At 34.9% G+C, this 20,642-nt stretch overlaps 2 long non-coding RNA genes and 1 pseudogene across 2 annotated transcripts; 1 reads left to right on the top strand and 2 right to left on the bottom strand.

Moving 5' to 3' along the window:
• Window positions 2,901–4,423, bottom strand: LOC109715816. Its single transcript, XR_002217761.1, has 3 exons — window positions 4,228–4,423; window positions 3,196–3,421; window positions 2,901–3,074 (listed from the first exon to the last, which is right to left on the bottom strand). It is a non-coding gene; the product is annotated as an uncharacterized LOC109715816 (long non-coding RNA).
• LOC109715815 lies at window positions 5,831–8,806 on the bottom strand. The gene is made up of 4 exons (XR_002217760.1): window positions 8,592–8,806; window positions 6,529–6,795; window positions 6,229–6,405; window positions 5,831–5,886 (listed from the first exon to the last, which is right to left on the bottom strand). It is a non-coding gene; the product is annotated as an uncharacterized LOC109715815 (long non-coding RNA).
• Window positions 13,580–18,160, top strand: LOC109715813 (annotated as a pseudogene).

A 20,642-nucleotide genomic window follows, 5' to 3' on the forward strand; every position in this document is an offset into this window, starting at 1 on the left:
TCCTAAAAGCCCTAATGGTCCTAAAAGCCTGAAGCCTGAAAGGCCTTTAAAAGGCCCCAAGGCCCCAAGCCCTGAGGCCTTGCACCAAATAAAATTCATAAACGTAAGCCCCGGAAGGCCCTAAAGTCTGTAAAGCCGGAAAGGCCTTTAAAAAGCCCCAAGCATGAGCTAGGACTGTGTAAAGTCCACATAATTGGGTTGGACTTGGGCTTAGTCTTGGGCTACTTCCTTGGCCCCATATATAACTTGCGCGAAGCCTATATGCTTTGGGTTAAATAAGGATTGGGCTTATTTGGAGCTTGGTAAGGCCCATATAATTGATATCTGATTTGAGCCGGCCTTGTATATAGATTTTCATCAAGCTTGGGCCCATATAAAGGTTTCGTAAACAAAGTATCAGACAATACTACAGAGAAACATTAAAAATATATATATATTGAAACACAAAAATGTTGTCATTTAGGGTTTAGCATTTAAACACAATAATACAGGAAACATTGACAAAAAAAAAAAAGAGAACATATAAGAGAGTACAAAGAGTTAAAGAAAATAACTAAATAACAAAAGAAAACAAAATTGAGTTAAAAACACAAAGAAAATTTTAGGGGGTATCCTGAATATTTAATTTTGTTCTACAAAATGTTACCAACAAAACATTTGCAAGAATAGAAAGTTTAAGCAAAAGAATAGAATTTTTTCAAATCTGACGATCTTTGCACACATGTGAATTAAAAGAAAGCAGCAATTGTGGATAGCAAAACATGAACAACAGCAACCTTAAATCATGACGATGAAATTGAAACAAAAAATAAAGAAAATCAATTCAAAAGAGTTAAAAATAGGATAACAAACAAACAAACAAACAAACAAACAAACAGAGTTTAAAAAAATAAAGAAAAAACCACAAGCATCAGAGTTCCAAACACAAGAACACAAAGTTATAATAATATTAAGTCGAAACCATAAGAACAAGTCAGTAATGCAATTTTGAATGATAACATGAATTAGGTACAACAAAAGATAATAATGTTACAATAGTAAATTTTTAGATGTCCTAAAGAATTGAACTCAATTGCCTAAGACAATAAACGAGCAAAAACGAGAGTAAAAGAAAGGCAAAAGCAAACAAACAAAGAGATAAATAGAGTGTAGGCAAAATTGAAGACCGTTAGAGGTTAGGCCAAAATCAAAGAAGAATAAGAAAGGGAAAAGGGATGGATAAGGTGACAGTGATCATTAAAAGGTAATATCAAAAAACTCACAAATTGTTTCTAGAAAACTACAAGAGGATGAACATGAACAAGAACAAGAAGAAAACATCAAGAGATGGAAGGGAAATGCAAATATATTTTTGTTAACCATTGAAAACATCAATAATTGAAAATTTTATGGAAACAAAAATATTTAAGAGAACTAGTCAATATAGACATTTTACATATTAATCTCGATATGTTACAAAAGCTAGAGGAGGTACTTGGGTAGGGTTGGGTTGCTTCCAATAACAGAATTACATGGTCAACCAAAGCCTAATGCGATTCGATTTGACCGAAGGGGAGGCCAACCCAACTTCAATAATAACTGGTCATCGGCAAACTTGGTCACTCAGATAAATTGGGTTCAACCCATTTTATACAAAATTACCTATTTAAATACTGTTTGGGGAACCAAGTGATCAACCATTATGCCATTGGAAACTCACCCAACTCTTTAACCAATTAAATCCAAAATGTATGATTTATTTCACCGCAAATATCTAATTGAATTGTGCCAAAATATATGATTTATGTCACCGCAATTATGTAGTTGAATTGGCACAATACAACAAACTGTGACCTCTTCGCACTCCAAAGCATAGTTGTCATGGCTTGAATTAGACCACAGGCTAAATCTAGACTTGATTCAAAAAAAGTTTCAAGTTGCTTATAAAATATATAGAAAGTGAGACCTAAGTCAACCTAGGTTAGGTTCAGTGAAAATTTGCCACCAAACAAAAGCAAAATTAGTATCTGTTTAAGCAAACATATTAAAATCACTAAACAAAGGTTGAAAAGCCATGCATAAGAAAATGTGTCCAGATACAAAAGAACAAAGTTAAAGCAGTATAACCTGCAATTGGCGAAAAGAGGAAGAAGAACATATCAAAATTAAGGAAAGGCATAACAAAACACAAAAAAGAGGTCAAGGAAAGAGAAGAAAAGAATTATATAGTAATTACGAGTAAAGAGAAGAAAAAAAAATTAGTGGTGCAATACTGCCTTCACAACCAACTTGAATTATTTTAGTTATTACCATTTTGTTGTCATAGGCAATTAATAAAATTAAGGCAAACCCACTAACCTAAACCTTAGTTGAGAGAATTAGTTAAGAGGGAGAATCTAAAAATCTGAGCCAATCTACACCTCCAGTTGAGAAAAGAGAAGAGCCAGTCTATACCTCCAGTTGAGAGAAGAGAAGAGGGAAGAAAAGTACGAAATAAGAAAGCGATCCACAGTCGCTTTCGAAATTTTATTCTATTGTGTTTATCAATATTCAAATTATGGCAAAAATATCATAAATCAACTTGTATTGTTTAAGTTATTGTAGATTCATTTTAATAGTGCCAACTACATTCAACAAAGTATAGAATATGTAGGAGAACAAACTCTCCTTTTTCTCAAAAAATATAAAATATATTTTTGTACCAAAACTTTTTTCTTGAAAGAACTTACGTATTCTAATTTTTAAGAAGAGCGCACAAAAAAGATTAAATGCACAATGTTAATTTAATTCCAATTCTAATCCAATATAGTTTACATTTCAATGACAAATAGGATTAGCATTTGGTAGTTTCTTATTCACAACAAGATATCCTTAGATTGTTCAAACGACTAAATCCAGAACCAATTGTGATTAAGAAATCTAAACAAATTTTAGTGATTAAAATTTAATGCAAACTTACGCACTATGGAATCCAAAAATTGTAGAAGAGAAAATATCACCAAAAGTGTGATCAATACCATCCATTGACCAATGGTGTCATCATGCTTAGGCCAAATCAAGCAATAATTGCAAGATACGAACTGAAATTCTTCAACCTGCAAACAAAGCCTCTTTCAACATCCGGTGGTGTAAAGGTTAAAGAGAAAGAAAGAGCGAGGATCTGAGAACTTCCTAATAAATTTATATTTTAAATAAATAGAATAAAGAAAAACATACTTGTCATAGAGTTCGAACTTTGTGCATTGGTTGCGCCCGTCCCAGAGACTACAACAAGATAGCAGTGGCCACTTCCATGTGAATAATAAGTTGCATTTCGTTTAATTCACAACCCAAGAAATAAATCGGTTGGGTTCAAAGGTAAACTTTCCACTGCGCATAATTAGCATGAGTTCCCGCTCATGGAATGTTCCATCGCCTGATTCTTTTCAGCCTTTGCCTTACTCTGTGTGAGAAGGACTAATGTAAATAGTGACAATGATACGATAAAAAAAAAAAAAAAACAATAAAGAATAAGTAGAGAATCATACTTCAAATTTTCTAAGAACCGGTAGCAGAAAAGGCAGATATCAAACATATGGAACAAGAATATAACAATCATATTAAGCATTTAAGATCATCTTAAGCATTTCACGCTGATATCAATATCTTTAATGAAAAACTACAGTCGGCAAAAAGTACAAAAAAGGTGGAGAACAAGATTATCATAAAATTACTGCAAGTAGTTCAAAAAAGATAGGAAAGAAAGTTCATCAATAATTGCAAAAGCTCATTCTCAACAGAGAAGAAAGCCAACCAAGAAAGTTACTGATTAATGCAGGAGCAAATCCAACTAATCAGTGCAATAAACTAACAATTCGAAACTCCAAATGCTTACCTAACAAACCATTTTCCCAGACCAACAATGTGAAGCCTAATTTGCTCTAGAGTGAACAATTTCGTTAGTGAAACACATTTTTGGATCTATGTCTGATTTACTTTTTTTTTTTAGGGTCTACGAGTGAATCATTCATTTCCATCTTAACTTTGGCATTTTCCTTATTGATCTCATTCTCAGTCATGCAAATCCTTGCTCGGTATGACAATCAACACCATCTGAAACACCAGCATCAGATGAGCACTCCCATACAACTAGAAAGTCACCATGCAACTGCTATTCTATTCCCTTTTGCTTTCATTGATAGTGAATCTCTTCACAAAACAACATCTCAAAGCGCAATGGTTGAAATCAGACAGAGGAAGATGAGTCACCTGGAGGAGAATGTTGCACATATGATGGCGGCGATCGTATCAACGAACTGCATAGTATCGCCGGCCCAATCGGGCTCCGTAGCCACCCAAGGTTTCTTGAGGTCGGGCTCCGTGGATCTCTCGCTCTCGCTCTTTGTTTCTCTCCATTTCAAAATTAAGATGCTCTTTCCTGCTCTCTCTCTCTCTCTATTTCAAAATTAAGATCTAGGAACCCTGGTGAAATTTGAACTCTCTGAAGAGTCAAGATCGAGGACGATGGAGGGAAAATAAATTTGGGAAAAAAGGATTTGGGTGCGAACAAAAATATGAATGCGAGGTAAAAAAGTAATAATAAAAAAATTATAAAAAATTGCATGTTAAGTAAAGCCCATATAATTGACTTGGCTTTCTGTTACATTTTGCAAGTACTTGGGCCAATATATAGCTTTATGTGAAACCCATGTGATTAAAATCTTAGTTTGGGCTGGGAAAGCCCATATGGTTCTTTCCTAATTTACTGTGAATTTTTTTGTAGATTTTAAGTATGCTTGGGCCCACATAAAGGTTCAACTCTTTTCCCTACATCGATAGAATGGAAGGAAAACATACAGGAGAACGAAAAGAAATAGATGTGGAAAAGAGAGAGAACCAATGGAAGATTGGCAAATTAAAAATCTAATAATATTGAACAGAAATAAAACTAGAAGAAACCTATAGCAGATTTTGAAAATTTGCAACAACAGAAAGTTGTCAAAAATTAAAAGAAAACTCAAGGAAATAAAAGAAAAGGATTTTCCCAAGCCTGACAATCTTTTCACATTTGTGAATTAAAAGGAAGTAGCAACCGTGAATAACATACCATGAACAACAACAACCTTAAATTTTGACGTTAAAATTGAAACAAAATTAAAGAAAATAAATTCAAAAGAGTAAAAAAGAAGCTAACAAAACAGACAAATTGAGAAGTGAAAAAAAAAATAGAGAAACGAAGATAACAATTCAAAACTGAAAAAAAAAAATATTACAATAATATATTAAGAAATGCTATTTAGAATGATAACTTGAATTAAGTACAACAAAAGATAAAAATTAATATTACAATAATCTAGTTGAACTAGCACAATACAACAAACTGTTATTATAAGAACAAGTCCGCAATGCTATTTAGAATGATAACTCAAATTAAGTACCAATCAACTTAATTGTTTAAGTTATCACAATTTTATTTTCATATGCAATTAATAAATTTACGCCAATGCCATTAACCTAAACCTTCATTGAGAGAATAAGAAAAGAGGGAGAATATGAAAAGCCGGACTAATAGAGAGAACAGAACAGGGAAGAAAAGTAGGAAGTACGAAAACGATCCACAAAGTATCTTTCCAAATTTTATTTCCATTGTGTTCATCAATATTCAAATTATGGTAAAAATATCGCATATCAACTTGCATGTTTAAGTTATTACAATTTTGTTTTAATAGTGCCAACTACATTCAACCAATTATAGAATATGTATGAGAACAAACTCCCCTTTTTTCTAGAAAATATAAAATAATTTTTGTTCCAAAGCTTTTTACTTGAAAGAATTGCAGAATACAAAATATATTAATGCAAACTTACAGATCATGCTCATGACAAATCAAGCAATAAACCCCAAGATACGAATTGAAATTCTTCAACCTGCATACAAAGCCAATACATTAATGCAAAATTACAGATCATGCTCATGCCAAATCAAGCAATAGACCCCAAGATACAAACGGAAATTCTTCAACCTGCATACAAAGCCTCTTTCAACATCCAGTGGTGAAAAGATTAGAGAGAGAGAGAGAGGATTTGAGGAATTTCTCCATATGAAGGATAATTTTGTTACAGAAATACTTCTCACTTCAACTTTTATTACTAACAGGTAAATAAGGGCAGGTGCTTGAGGTTGGTTGAAAATATAATTCAATGTGATTATTCAGCAACTTCTCTTTAACCAAACTAATAACATTACGAAAAGCAAAGAGAAAAACATACTTGTTACAGATCAAATAGGAACCTTTTGCATTGGTTGCACAACCGTGTCCGCAAGACCATAAGAAAAAAGCGATGGGTGCAAGCATGCTGCAGTCCGCAGATGAACTATGATGATGTAATGTCCCGCAGGTTGTTACAGATGAATTTTTCCTTCATTGAACAAATGGTCTCACCGAGCTGAGACCAAGAAAAGAGAAAAGAAAAAGGGAAAAAAGATTGGTCATTAACAAACCTCCTGATGAATCACTATTTTAGAAAAAGGCAAAGACCAGAATAGGTAATAGGTAATAGGTAATTTACTTTTCGCATGAACAAAGCATCCTTGGAGAGATTGCTAGAAAGATCAGTATGACCAACAGCTTTGATAGTCCTTTTTGAAATAATCTTTATTCTTTTTCACTTGGTTCGTTATTTTCTATTATCTTCTTCTTGAAGACGTTGTTGAAGAAAACCTCCACCGGCCCCGGCCAATAACCCCCTTCGAAGTATGGCAACTGTGATCCGGTAACCTTAGCCTTGCATTCCCACGTGGATATAATTGAGTGAACATATGAACTCGTAGTATGTCTGACAATATTCTCCTTAAGCATTAATAAGTATTTGAGAAGAGGAGAATACAATGAAGACATTTAATATGAGCAAATATAAGACAAACAAACAAATGGAAACCCACAACCCTTCACACTCACTACTCCCGCAATTTGTCAGATATCTCAAGATGGCACACTTCTCACAATATTCAAGATACTCTATCTGTAAGGACATAAATGTTAAAATCAAAATCAGGTCTTGAATGATATATGAGACACAAAGAATCACAAACAGGTGGCCTGTTGACCAAATAACTCAGGTTCAGAGATCAAAACTACCAGAATTTCATGGTAAACAAAAGTGCGTAGAGCTTCTCCGGTCGGAAGTACTTCAGAGAGTCTATATAGGAGAGATAAATGTGGCGCTGGTTACGAAAAGGGAATTTTGAACCGAATCCTTGAACGCACACACATCTACGCCTTCTATGTGTGGAACAACAATATAGCCTACACAATATTTGTATGTAAATATACACAATAGAACCTGTCATTACATTTTCTATCTTTTCCTAGAGTAAATGGAAGATGCGCCCATATTAGTGAACAAGAAGAAACAAGTGTCGAAACAAACCCATTACTATATAGCTCTATTTACCCTTGATTTTTATGGAAACTCTGTTGGGTAATTCTCTTCTTTAAATAGTTTTAAATACTGTTGTTTCACTTCAAACTTCTTGCCAACTGATGACACTACTCTTAACTACAAGTCCTTCCTCCCCTGGTACCTGATATGTGTATAAGGCCAGTTGTTGAGAAAATTATACTTTGCTATACAGTACAAAAATATAGAGAACTGAAATATTAGACTAACGAAACCGGCAGGACAAATGATGAAAATAGGTCGATTATGACTGACATGAAGATGAAGTAAAGAGATGGAAGTACCATGATTAGTATCAACATACCAAAAGAATAAAAAAAGGTGATGCAAATAAATGGAACTTTGTCGACTAAACCTAATCATATAAGCAACATAGAACCAGATAGAGACTAAACCATATCTATATCTACTTCTCTCTCCGTGTAATAACTAGTTTTTTAGATTAAGATATCTAAGACAGTAAAAAATATGAACCAAACATTGGATGCCTCTTCTGTAAAAAGTCAATGTGGCACAGGTAAGTAAGCAGAGAAGAAATAAGGTTACAGCTCAGCACCGGTGTTAGAGTTTAATGGAGCGTTCAAACAGGCAATCTTGGAGTCCAAACACAGGAGATATATGGAAGCTTTTAGTGTTAAGAGTTATTAGTATTCAGTACTCTAAGGAACACACGCATGAAAGAATGATATATGGAACAGCTTCTGGCATATGATGAGTGTTGACTTGAATGGCATGAGCTATGACTTGAATCGCACTACAAGAAGTTATTTTCAAGGTATTTAAGGTTAGATGATCACAGTAGCTGGACAAAATTTTATGGGTTTAATCCATTTCTTCTGGATTATGAAAAGGTAATGCACAATGTTAGATGTTCTTCAGGAAATTTCTAAATTTTCATAAATAAGAATTTGCACTTTTGCAATGTGTTACTCACTGCATAAAACATAAATAGTTAGATAGAAACTAAAACTCTTCAACCTGCAAACAATGGCTCTGTTAACACCCAGTGATGAAAAGATTAGAGAGAGAGAGAGAAAGAGAGAGAGGACATAAGAATTTCTCCATAATTTTTTTCGAAAGAAAAGATATGCACCAGTAAACAGACGCTTAACCGACATTATATAGGCCCAAATATGGAAATGGTCGAAATCAGATAAAGAAAGGTAAGTCACCAGTGGCGGCGATTGCATTGGCGAACTGCATAATATCGTCCGCAATGATGGTGAGAACAATGATGATGAGCTTCGAATTGAAAGTGAAGTGCCTTTTCATGGTCCTCCCCTCAACGCTTAGCGCCAATGGATGATGATCACCGGAGCGAACCCTCCGATCGAGCTCCTTAGCATTTCTTGAGGTGGGGCTCGATGGATCGATCGATGGTGGCGAAGTGGATGAAGGTGATCGCTCGCTCTCGCTCTTTCTTTCTTTCTATTTCAAAATTAAGATAGAAAAACCCTAGCGAAATTTGAAATCCCTCGAGATCGACGGAAGGAAAATTAATTTGGGGAAAAGGATTTCGGGCGGGAATAAATAGGAGCGCCAGAAGCTAGTCCAGGTGGATTGGGGCTTCGACCGAGAGAACTTGCGACGGGACGGCCTGGTTTAGCGCCTTGTGATTCGGCCCAAACAATCTCAACCACGATTGGGTTTGTTTTTCACCTGGGAACCATAGGCCCGGAGAAGAATCATAACCAACATTAAGATTAAGTTGCAATTCCATCAAAAAAATAAAAGAAAAAAGAAAAAAAATAAAACTTGATCCATTGTATGCTACACGTGGAATATATGCTAAGGTTTCATTTCGCAAGAGATTCAAATTTTAAATGTTGTTTCTTTGGTAGATTCAGCAAACATACAAATTTTTAGAATTTAATCAAATGTCTTATTGTACATTTTTAATGAATAAAAGGTTAGGTAATGATTAGCCAACTTTTATAATTTAGAGCAATTAGCATGCACTACTTTAATTTTGTGCACGTTTTCTTTTCTCACTTCAAAGTTGGACGGAGGCTTACCAATTAGAAGGCCCCTCTGCTATATGGGCCGGCAATGCTAGTGTTCCAAGCAACACTTAAAAGTCCATGTCCCTTCAGTCTATTTGGGCCAACCATGTTCATTGCTGTCCAAAGCTATACAATTTAACTTGTATGACACTTCTAACTGTGTAAGCCGAGTTAGTTAGATCAGTGTCATGCATGATTTCGGCATAATCTGGGTTGATTTCAATTTGTTAAATAGTAAATAGTATTAAAATACTAATTTTAGTGATTAGTGTTTACAGGTCAAGAATCGTTATTATATATAAGAGTTGAAAGTGGATCTTACATGTCAAACATACTTTGCTGATAATTGGGAAGCTCTTTACAACAACTGGCAATATGGAATGAGACTGAACTGTATGCGTCTAAGTTAAATCACGACGCATTAGAATAGAACACGTCACCTTCAGGATATTCACTTTCAGGATATATATTTCATGCTTAAAATAAACGTACATTGGATGGTCGATGTAATTTAGTATCTACTGCAAACTCTATATCCAGAACTCTAAATTCTAAACCCTAAAGGTCAAATTGTTTGTTTTTTTTGTGTAATTACTTGTTTATTCTTTTCTTTTTGTCCCTGGCCCTCATTCGTAATGCATTTGGAAAAGCGAATATTTGTATTAGATAAAATATCCATTGTTTTTACGGATAAAATTGAATCTGGGAACTATTTCTTGGTTGCACTGGGTGCGATTTTCTACAGGTCTTTAAAATGGCATCTACGTAGTCTGGGAGCCTAAACCGGACCCAAACTTTACATATTGGGTTGATCTGCTGCATGAGTGAAAACGCTATTTTGGTCTACATAAATGGACCAAATTAGGTCGATTTAGCTTTGGCTCCCATCAATCCGGCCGAAAAAAAGGGATTGGGTTCTCTTAACCGTAGCCTATAGGCCTAATAACAGGGTAAGCCCAACCGAGGACTATCAACACACCAGACCCTTCCGTGGATTTTTTCCACCAATGCCCAAAGGTCTGTGAATAGTAGATTCATATGCCATGGGCCCAAATTGGTTCGACAAGATGTGGAATCTGTCGGCCGGTTCCAACATGATATGATAGATAGGTCGCCAACGCAAGCCTGGGTTGAACTGCAGAATCACTATAATAAACAGCAACTCCGTCTTCGGAATTAGGCCCAAGCTATGTTGACCGGGCTTCAATTTTTTGTTACCAAAGCTCCATAGGCCTAAACAGCTGCGTAATCATAGAAAGAGAGGCCGTGAACCCAAGCCCAAATGTGCACTGAGATCTGAGACTCAAGACTAATTTTCCAAAATTCGACCCAAACTAGTTTAACAGTGTGGTCTACCATATGTCTGAAGGTTTTAGGGTTTTAGAGTTTCGGGTTTAAGATTTTCCAAAATTCGGCCCAAACTAGATTCAGGGGTTGATTTGAAATGGGTTGGTGGGCCATCACAGAAATATATATCTCTCTACTCCCTACTCAAGAAGAAAATAGAAACATTTCTTTTCCTTCCTAGTTTTGCAATGTGTTCGCTATTAAATAAGGTCGGTTTAATCATTATTAAATTTCATTTAACTGTGATCCTTGTAGTTTTTTATTTTTTGGTTTTTCTAAGGTCAAGTGGTTTTGGTCAAAAAAAAAAAAAAATGTATTAGGATCTAATATTTAAATAAGGAAAAACAAGTAGAGAGGTCTCACTGAAGGCTTTCCATTTTAGGTAAAGTCAAAAATTGTAACTCTCGTTAGTAGCCCCGAATGGAAAGTTTCACTTGTGGGGGTTGTCATTTGCCCAAACTTATGTAAATTTCTTCTAAAAGTAGAATATCTAATTTTTAAATAGATGCCTGAAATTTAAAATTTTTAATTTATCATCTATTTAAATTTTCATTACTTTCTGATGTCCCAATTAATAAAAGGCACAAAAAAATGCTATTAAAAAGACTAAAATTATAATGTCAAAATTTTAAAAGTTTACTTTCTTTTATTTATGTAGAATCTGATTAAAAAGAAAAAAAAAAACTTGTGGTTAATCTTTCCATTTTAATATTGCTACCTCAAAATTAAGCAATTATTCTCTTTTATTATTATTCCGGAATAGAAAAAAAAAAGAAAGAAAGAAAAAGCAACGGGAAAAAGAATTTGTGACCAGTATAGATTGCCGGCACGGAAACACAAACGTTCCATTTTGGGCAATTTACGAGAGATACTATTTTCCACTTTACCTAAAATGGAAAGCCCAGTAATTTTATCCAAAATGGTACAAAGAGAAAATAATGTGCAAGGACAACCTTAGTGGGCTCTGAGCCAGCCCGTTATGGCCCACTTTATTTACACAGCCTTACCATCTTAGATTTGTGGGCTGTTATTAGACCGTTGTGCCTTAATGGGCCAGTCCAACTCCGATCATTAATCTTCCGTGTTCGACAAAATTGCCGAACTCATTAGTTTATTTTATTTCTTGTTTTTTGTTTCTTTCATTTTATTTTTATTGAGTTCAAGATGCTATATCACTCAGCTAAGCCTCCATTTTCTTTTCCTTTTCTTATTCTTCTTCCTTCGTTGGCACGAAATTAAATACCAATAATGATACCACGTAATCTAAACTATTATTTTGATGTCTAAATAAGTTATTCAATATTCATCTATAATTGGCTTAAAAATATCTTGTCGTGATTAAAAGCTCAGGTTGATGAAATGTCTAGCGTAAATCAACATATTTCCTCCACCAAATTAATTTTTGAAACAAGAGAACTCGTGAAACATATTAAGTCCTTGTAAAAACAACTTATTTGACATAAAAATTTCTAAAGAATTATAAAAATAACTTATTAAACATAAAAACTATCTAATAAAATTACAAGTAAGCAATTTTACTTTTTATATTTTACCTACAAAATAATTAATTTTACTCCCAAAAATTAACTTGGAAGCCAAATAAAATATCTATTTTAAAATATTTGCTAACATTCCTCACATATGATGTGTATAAATTTCTTAATTAAATTATAAAATATATATTTTTTATAAAATATTTATGCATCCAAATGTGATAGAAAGAAATATGAAGCACACCAACCATCATAGTAAGTTGAGAAGTTTCCATTCGTTAAGGTGCAGGCCCATTTAATCATGTTATATATGCATGGGCATTTTCTGCGAGCTCAACGTGCAGGCCATGTAATAAAATCCAACTCTTATTATTAGTTTGGGCTACGATTAACTATTTTCATGGTTAGGCTGGCCCCATAGAATTCGCCCTACAGCTAAACAACAACAACAGCCCAATCACCCACTTTAGCCCAGATACTCTTTTTTTAACTGGGCAAATATGCATGAAGGCCCACTCAACTAGTGGCCGGTTGATATTAGACCATTTAATTGTTTTACTTTACATTGAGAGCCCTTGACCTTTTTTTTTATTGTTTAAAAATTTAAATTCATCCTGCATTTAAATTTATTTGCCCAAAATCACTTGAACTCATAATGAATCAACATATAAGAAGATGGCAATAGTATGGGGAAAAAAAAAAAACATTCAAAGTTGAAGGCAATTCAGAAATGACCAAATTTTGTGGGGGGCCTCCATGCATTTTTACCTATTTCTTTTTTTCGGCTTGGAAATTCCCACAATAAATTAAAGTAAGATTCAGACAGGAAGAAGAGAGGAAAAACTAAAACTAAAACATACATTCAACACTACAAGTGATGAGTTTTGATTAGAGTTTTAAATAATTTTGTTAGATAATTTTGATGTCTAATAAATTATTTTCATAATTTTATAGGATAAGTTTTATGTTACATAAGTTAATTTTTTAAGGATTTAGTATGTTTCATGAGTTTTCTTGTTCCAATAATTAATTTGGTGGAGGAAATATGCTATCTTATGCTAGACATTTCATCAATCTGAGCTTTTAATCACGACAAAAAAAATTTATGCAGATTATAGATAATATCAGATAATTTATTTGGACACTCAAATAACAGTTTAGAGTATTTTGGTATTACTATAATTGGTATCTAATTTCGTACAATGGGCTCATTACTCCCCTGCTCTAGCTTGGCCCATTCGATGCGTGCTAGTAGGGCGGATAATCCATGAGTTTAACGATTCCATGCATATATGTACATATATCCCTAGACCGCCGGTATCCATATTAATATATGCCTACACCGGTAGACCGGTAGAAGCAAAGATCTGGACTGCTGTCGGTCCCTGGCACGTTTATGGTCGCCCCATCTCTTCCCGGAAAAATGCGGTCGCGGGATGTGGCGCGCAGGGGCGAAGTGGGCGGTAGGGGCTACTCTCCTTAGGGCCGGGGGTGGAGCAGCTGTCATCGCTTCGTCGGACGATCCATCGACCTCCCTTAAAATCTGCACCATCGTTCCCCTTCGCCTCTACCGCGATGCCGTCACTGCTGCCGTCATCGCCTTCGGTACGCCTCCCTCTTCACTTTCTTCGTTTTCTTCATCCCCATCCATTTATATGTTTAGATCCCAAGTTCCGCTCACAGCTGTTCGATGAATCAACAAAAATTAATGTAACCTGAATTGAAATGCAAATCGGAACCCAATCAGAAAAACCATCTGTTTAGAGTTATCAATCTGCAAGATCATAGAAATTAATGTACTCTTTCCGTGATTGTTTGCTTTTTTCTTCTTCTTTTTTTTTATTTTTTTATTTATGGCAGTTCCTGTGAAGGCCATTGAATTATTTCTGGATATTAGGACCAAAGTTGAGAAGCATGTGCGGGTACGCCACATACTGCTCGCTTTTAACTATTCGTATTTTGACTGTATTTAGTATATTGAATATGTTTAATAATTTTAATAGCTCTGGTCAATTATAATCAGTTTTGATGCTTCATTTTCTGTTGGTTAGGACTTTACAGAGCCATCATCAGACAAGCTACTTCCCGACCTACTTCCTGAGGAACAATATGTATATACTCTTGTTCTGGATCTCATTGAGACTCTTGTGTATTCCAACTGGCAGGTATCTTTTGTTGTTGATGTGGTATTTACTCTTTTGGATTGTTTTAGATGGTATGCAATAAGTGGAAATGAATAAGTGGGAATGAATTTACTTAAGGGCTTAAGTGACTGCAATCATCTACAAAGAATTATGTCTTATATATGTGTTTTTACAGCACATTGATTTACAAGCTCATCTGTTGACGGATCTTGACCTCCTTCTATACTAGTTTAACCTGCTCTTTTGCTCGGCCCAAGTAGATTTCAATAGTTACTCTGCACGTCAGGGTGTTGCATGCCATCTTGCATTATTGTTCATCTATTATGTTACCAGTTGTGATACCATGGCTTTGTGGTGTCATTCATCCCCCTTACTTTCTCTTTGGTTAAAAGCTTTGGAACAGTAGCTTGTGAATACCACCTTAATTAAACTATTGTTTCTTCCATTGGTTGACAGTCCTATTTGTATGTGATCTAACAGTTTCATCCTGTATTTTGTTTTTCAATTGTCATCGTCATCTTGCTTGGCAAGTTTTTACTCAATTATATAGTTACATGTATTTTGTTGGCAAGTTCTTGGCATTGATAATGTGTTACAAAACTATTATACATGCACAATTCATCTGGAAGTGTTGATGAGGATATGTCGCACGCTTCTCAATCCCAACTTGTGATGCAGGAATGATAGGATATGTTGCTTATTTTAGAGAATGGATAACCAATTATGCAGATATTATATGAGTAAATGCTACAAAGTAGAGATATAAGAAGAAGAATATAGAGTCAAAATAATAGATGGAAGAGGAAAAATAGTATTTTAAGTTGTTAAGCCTTGCGTTAATTTCATCACATACAAGACATTATTCTTAAAGAAGTTGCCTTTCTTGTTTGTGTTCTGCATGTTAGTGCATAAAATTTTCTGATATCCTAGTTTTTTCTATTTGTTGGAAGAAAGTTCTTACAGCTGATTCTACCAGGATTAGTGTTATGCTCAAGGATTTAAGTATCCTGGCACGGGGTCGTGCCGATGCGTGCCGGTCACAGAAAATATATGTATTGTTGACACATAATGGCATGAAATATTTATTTTCTTGAGCAACAAAATATTTTAACTGTTTATTATGTATCTTTATCAAATCTTTTAAACTTTATTGAGAAATTTATTTACTAATTTAAAGAATAGAGGGTTTGAACTATGCCATTGGCACAGGGTTGTATTATATTGATATCTTATTGGTATGATACGATACGGTGGATCGCCGATAGGCACTTTAATCCTTGGTTATGCTAATGATAGAAACTGGTATAATATAGGTTTTTCTCTTTTTTTCCTAACCCCCAATATAGTTAAATCTTTCGGATGACCTGAATCCTTCAAACCTTTTGACAGGCCTAGTACATAAGAATAATGTTGCTATATATCAATTTTTTTTTTTTTTCCTTCTGTAATGCCAACCTTTTTGCCATAAGCTTAAATATTCAAGCTGTGTTACTCATATATTCTGGTAGATTTTCCTAGGATTGTATTCAGTTCTTTGCTAATTCGGTTGGTAGAGCATGTCTCACATTGAATGTTTCATATGGTCTACTATGTGTTTCCATATTGTGCTTTTTGTTCCTTTGGGGATGATATTACCATTTTTTTTCTTCAGGTTTTTTTTGGGGTGGGGTGTTGTCTAATTGTTTTTTTGTCTTCCCCAGCGTGATAGAGGATGGAGAACATTTAAACGACCTGGTGTTGAAGGTTTCCTGGAACATCTTGCAAAGTTTTATGAAATTGTTGTGCACTCTGATCAGCTAAATATGGTAATTTGATTGCATTACTTTTCGACAACTATTGGCCGTCTGCATTCATTTTAACATTCCCATATCTATATCTTTAGTATGTAGATCCTGTTGTGGAAAGGTTGGATCAAAAAGGTTGTATTCGCTTACTGTCAAGAGCTGCAACAAAGTACCAAAATGGGAAACATTATCGGGTATGTTGGATGTTCGTGCAGCTAAAAGATCCCTTTTTTGGGTGAAAAGCTACTGTGAAATGACTGTAGTTCCATCCCCAAGAAAGAAAGTTTCAGACACTTTTAGGCATATATATTACTTCAGGAATACACTCAAAAGTATAAAAGTCAAGTTTGAGGGTGTTCTCTATATAAAAGTCAAGTTTGAGGGTGTTATCTGTATAAAAGTCAAGTTTGAGGGTGTTCATTCTGTATATTATCTGGCTGTAGTTCCATTTTTAGCATTTGAGTTGTGTCATGCCATTTACTTCGCCTCGCTCTTGTTGCACAACTATTGTATGTTTTCATAAGCGCATGCTGCTTACAGGACCTATCAAAGCTGAATAGAGATCCCTCACGCATTCTTTATGTCACTAGACATGCTCTAGAGTGAAGTCTTCAGCCCAAAAATTGCGTGCCCATAAAACCATGGAAGCTTGAAAATGACGATACTGCACTACTGGATCTTCTTCCATTTCTAGAATGTAAGCAACATTTTAAACATAACTCTTCCATTAAAGTTGGCTTTATTTTCTGTAAATTTTTTACTTGCTATATGTAGTTTGGGGTGTAAGAATTTCTTTTGTTTATTACAGTTGTGGCTGTCCATAGACCTGCTGACATAAGGTCTGTCCTTGCATCCTATCAAGGCCGTGATATTGCTACCGAATTTATCGAGCGTTCAAAAGAATATAAGAGGTAAGCACTATCTTGTAAATACATAATTGCTTCGGAGCACTCAGATAGTGCCGCTCTGAATTTTATTCTCATTAGCTAGCGTTTGCATCAATGAAGTGTGAAAGCTGTGAAATTATATACCCTACCTGGTTTTACTTCCTGTACTCAATTGGAGCAGGCTTTTCGTCAGCCAAGGTGATAGAGTACTCAAATATTAATGTCAACATTGAGGCAAACTAGATAGCTGTAAAAGTTTGATAAGACAACCATTCCTTCAGGGATGGATGCTAAAACAATGCAGCAAAGTGCAAACGATACGAAAGTAAGTTCTTCTGTGCAGCAAAGTCCGAACGCCTCTCAGTTGAGGGCGGGCCGCTTTGTTGTACTCTATTTTTTTTAATTGAATCATTATAGCTGCTACCATCTGTAAAGGTAATGTAAATAGATTATTGTTGCCTTGATCTAGCTTCTTTTACCGAATAAACAGTCGGTTCAGTAATTATATGCACTAGCTGGTTAGATCATGCTATGGTGCCTAATGTGAAGAGCCTCATATTCTTTCTATCAATTGCAATTCGTGGGATTTTTTATTTGTTTCAACACATTGGATCTTATCAATTTAAAATTTATTTTCTTGTTCTCTGGTAGGCGGATGCAAGAAGAGAAGCATGCAAGTTTCTGGAGGCGTTGAGGGCACAACCGGTTTGAAGGAGCTTTTGTCTCGCACATGCTTGCGTGAATTGTTGGCTTTTCGACTCTAGCAAAGGCTTATTGAAAGTGTTGAAATCCAGTGGTCTTTTATCCTTCAATTATATAAATTTTTTTTTCAATTTTGGTGGCTTTTTTCGTAATTCCATTAGATATGCTGGTGATGAACGATAATTTGTCATTTGCATGGTTATTTGCTCTTTCTAGTGTAGTGATAATGATAACATGTTAAAGTTGGGTACTCTGTAACCTTCTATTGAACTTGCTCATGATGGCATCATGGCTATTACAAGATGGTGATTTTTCCTGTTGCGCTATTACGCAGCAGCTGCTGCATCTTTTAATAGTGATTATCTTTTTGTTTTGACATTCTCTTATTGATTGTTTCCACTTGCCTTTGTCTTACCTTTTCTGTTTGTTGCTTCCACTTTCCTCTGTATTCCTTCAGTGCTCTATTATCAGCAGAGATCCTTTTACTCGCTAAGCCGCATTGTATGTAGTGGTGAAAATTTGCTTTTCCTTTTTTTTAATAAAAAAATCGCTTAGAATTAGTATGTTGGAACTCTTTATTTCTTTTCTTTCTTTTTCTAAGACCTTGATGGAATGCGTCTTCATGGACAAGAACAAGAAACTCAGTTCTAATGTAATATTGATCACCGGATTAAGGATAGTTCACATCTGCATTTTGTTGGGTGCCCGACGATTCTCTCTATCACTTGTTTTACCTTTCCACTGTGAACCACTGAACCGTAATAAGCAATTGGCTGATGAATTAGTAGTTGTTCTTGTTTCTTTAGTCCCTTAAGTAATTCCTGTACCTGCCATATTTCTTAGATTATTTATAAGTGATATTCAAGCTTTATTTCAAATGCATATCCGATTTGTGCGCAGCAGGGTTATGAAAACCCGCGAGAGCAACTAGACTAATTGTATGGCATTGGATGGACGTCTTCATTCTTGGGTACGTACTCTCCAGGCGTGATACTTAATGCGTAAGCTACAGTATTGCACAGGTTGATACGCACAGTATTGCACAGGTTGATACGCACATCGCCTAGTATCCATCGCTTACGACTAGGACTGCTGGGGTATCTGCCTAGTATCTATTGCTTACGGCTAGGACTACTGGGGTATTAAATCTCATTTGCTCCCCCATCTCATTGTGACTGTGCCGGTTGTTAAAATTAGGTCCGCCTCATAAAGTGCATTCTTAGGAGTTAAGCTTTCATTTGTCTATATTTTTTGAAAAAGTATCTCTTGTTTCCCATTCCCATAAGAATGAATGCTATGAGATAATTTTTCCTTGTTCACTAATAAATCAACTAATTAAACTCATGTTTCTATAATTGATTCGATCCCCTGATCCAATTGGGGGCAAGCGCCTACCAAAAGATCGTCTGTATTTACAAAAAGGTTGCTTGAATTTATCCTAATAAAATGAAATTTTGATATACAGTGCAACTACAAATAGACCTAGCAAGTAATGTACTTCTCTTGTACTTCTCTTGATCAGGGTTAACTCACATTCTTCTCACATAAAAGCAGTTAAAAACAGTAGTTCTTTTCTTCTTCTGTTTTGTTTCCGGTTGTAGTGGGGTGCAATGGCATTTTCTGATTGTTAGCACGTAGAATGTTGAACATAGAATGATGCTGCCGCTAATCAGTCCGAGTGTATTTAAACCGAACCATCTGTGATCAATTATAGAATATTTGGATGAGAAGGTGCAAATCTGACTACATGAGGTTTAAATTTATCATTTGACTGGTTGTACGGACTACGCGCATGTAATAGATGTAGTTAAAAGTGGAAAGAAATTTAATAGTTCTAAACAATGATATCCAAAGAAAATAATTTCAAATAAGAAATAACTAATAGTCTGTGAGAGCCTCTGGAACTAAACAGTAAGAGTTTCACTAAGGGGGTGTTTGGTTTAACGTAAAACTGCGAAAAAAATTTTAGGTGAAAAAAATTTCTGTGGAAAAAATATTTTATGTGGTGCAGTGTTTGGTTTGTAGTAAAAAAAAAAAAAGCTTTCGATGATGGTTGTTTGGTTGAAAAACAAGAAAAAGTAGATAAAAGCCTATATAATATATTTTTTATTATATATATTATTATTATATAATAATTAATATACTATATATATTATTATTATAATTTTTACATATAAATTAAATATATTTAAAATTATAATAAATATATTACATAATANAACTATATTTATAAATATAATATTATATAATAATATATTTATATAAAAAGAAATATATATATATATATAAAACACATAATGAATGAGGGAGAGAGTCCACAGGTCACGTGGACTCTCCCTCACGTGGTCCACGAGGTGAAGTTCACCTCGTGGACCGCGTGCTCCAACAGCAAGCTTTTCGTGCGCCGCGATATTTTCACAGCAAGCTTTTCGTTTTCCCAAAATATGTAAAATAAGTTTTCTGGAAAAAATTTTACAGGCAACAAAACAGCAGAAAATTTTTTTTCAACCGAAAATTTTTTTTCGGAGCCATTTTCGGACGAACTAAACACACCCTAAGGCGGTGTTTGGTTCCCCGTAAAAATGCCCCGAAAATTTTTTTTCCGCTGAAAACTCTTTTTCTGATGTTTGGTTAGCTGTAAAAAAAAAATTTTGAAAAACCTTTTTTACATATTCTCGGAAAAAAATGTGTTTTCGTTTTCCGCTCGCAATCGGCGGAAAACGAAAACTGTGAGCTCTAAAATCACGGCTCAGGGCATTTGAGTATGCACGGTCCACGAGGCAAGAATGCCTAGTGGACCGCGTGAGAGAGAGTCCACGGTAGACCCCGTGGACTCTCTCCCACTCTTTTATATATATATATA

This window comes from Ananas comosus, linkage group 9 (assembly GCF_001540865.1).
Source record: "Ananas comosus cultivar F153 linkage group 9, ASM154086v1, whole genome shotgun sequence".
Lineage (NCBI taxonomy): Eukaryota > Viridiplantae > Streptophyta > Magnoliopsida > Poales > Bromeliaceae > Ananas > Ananas comosus.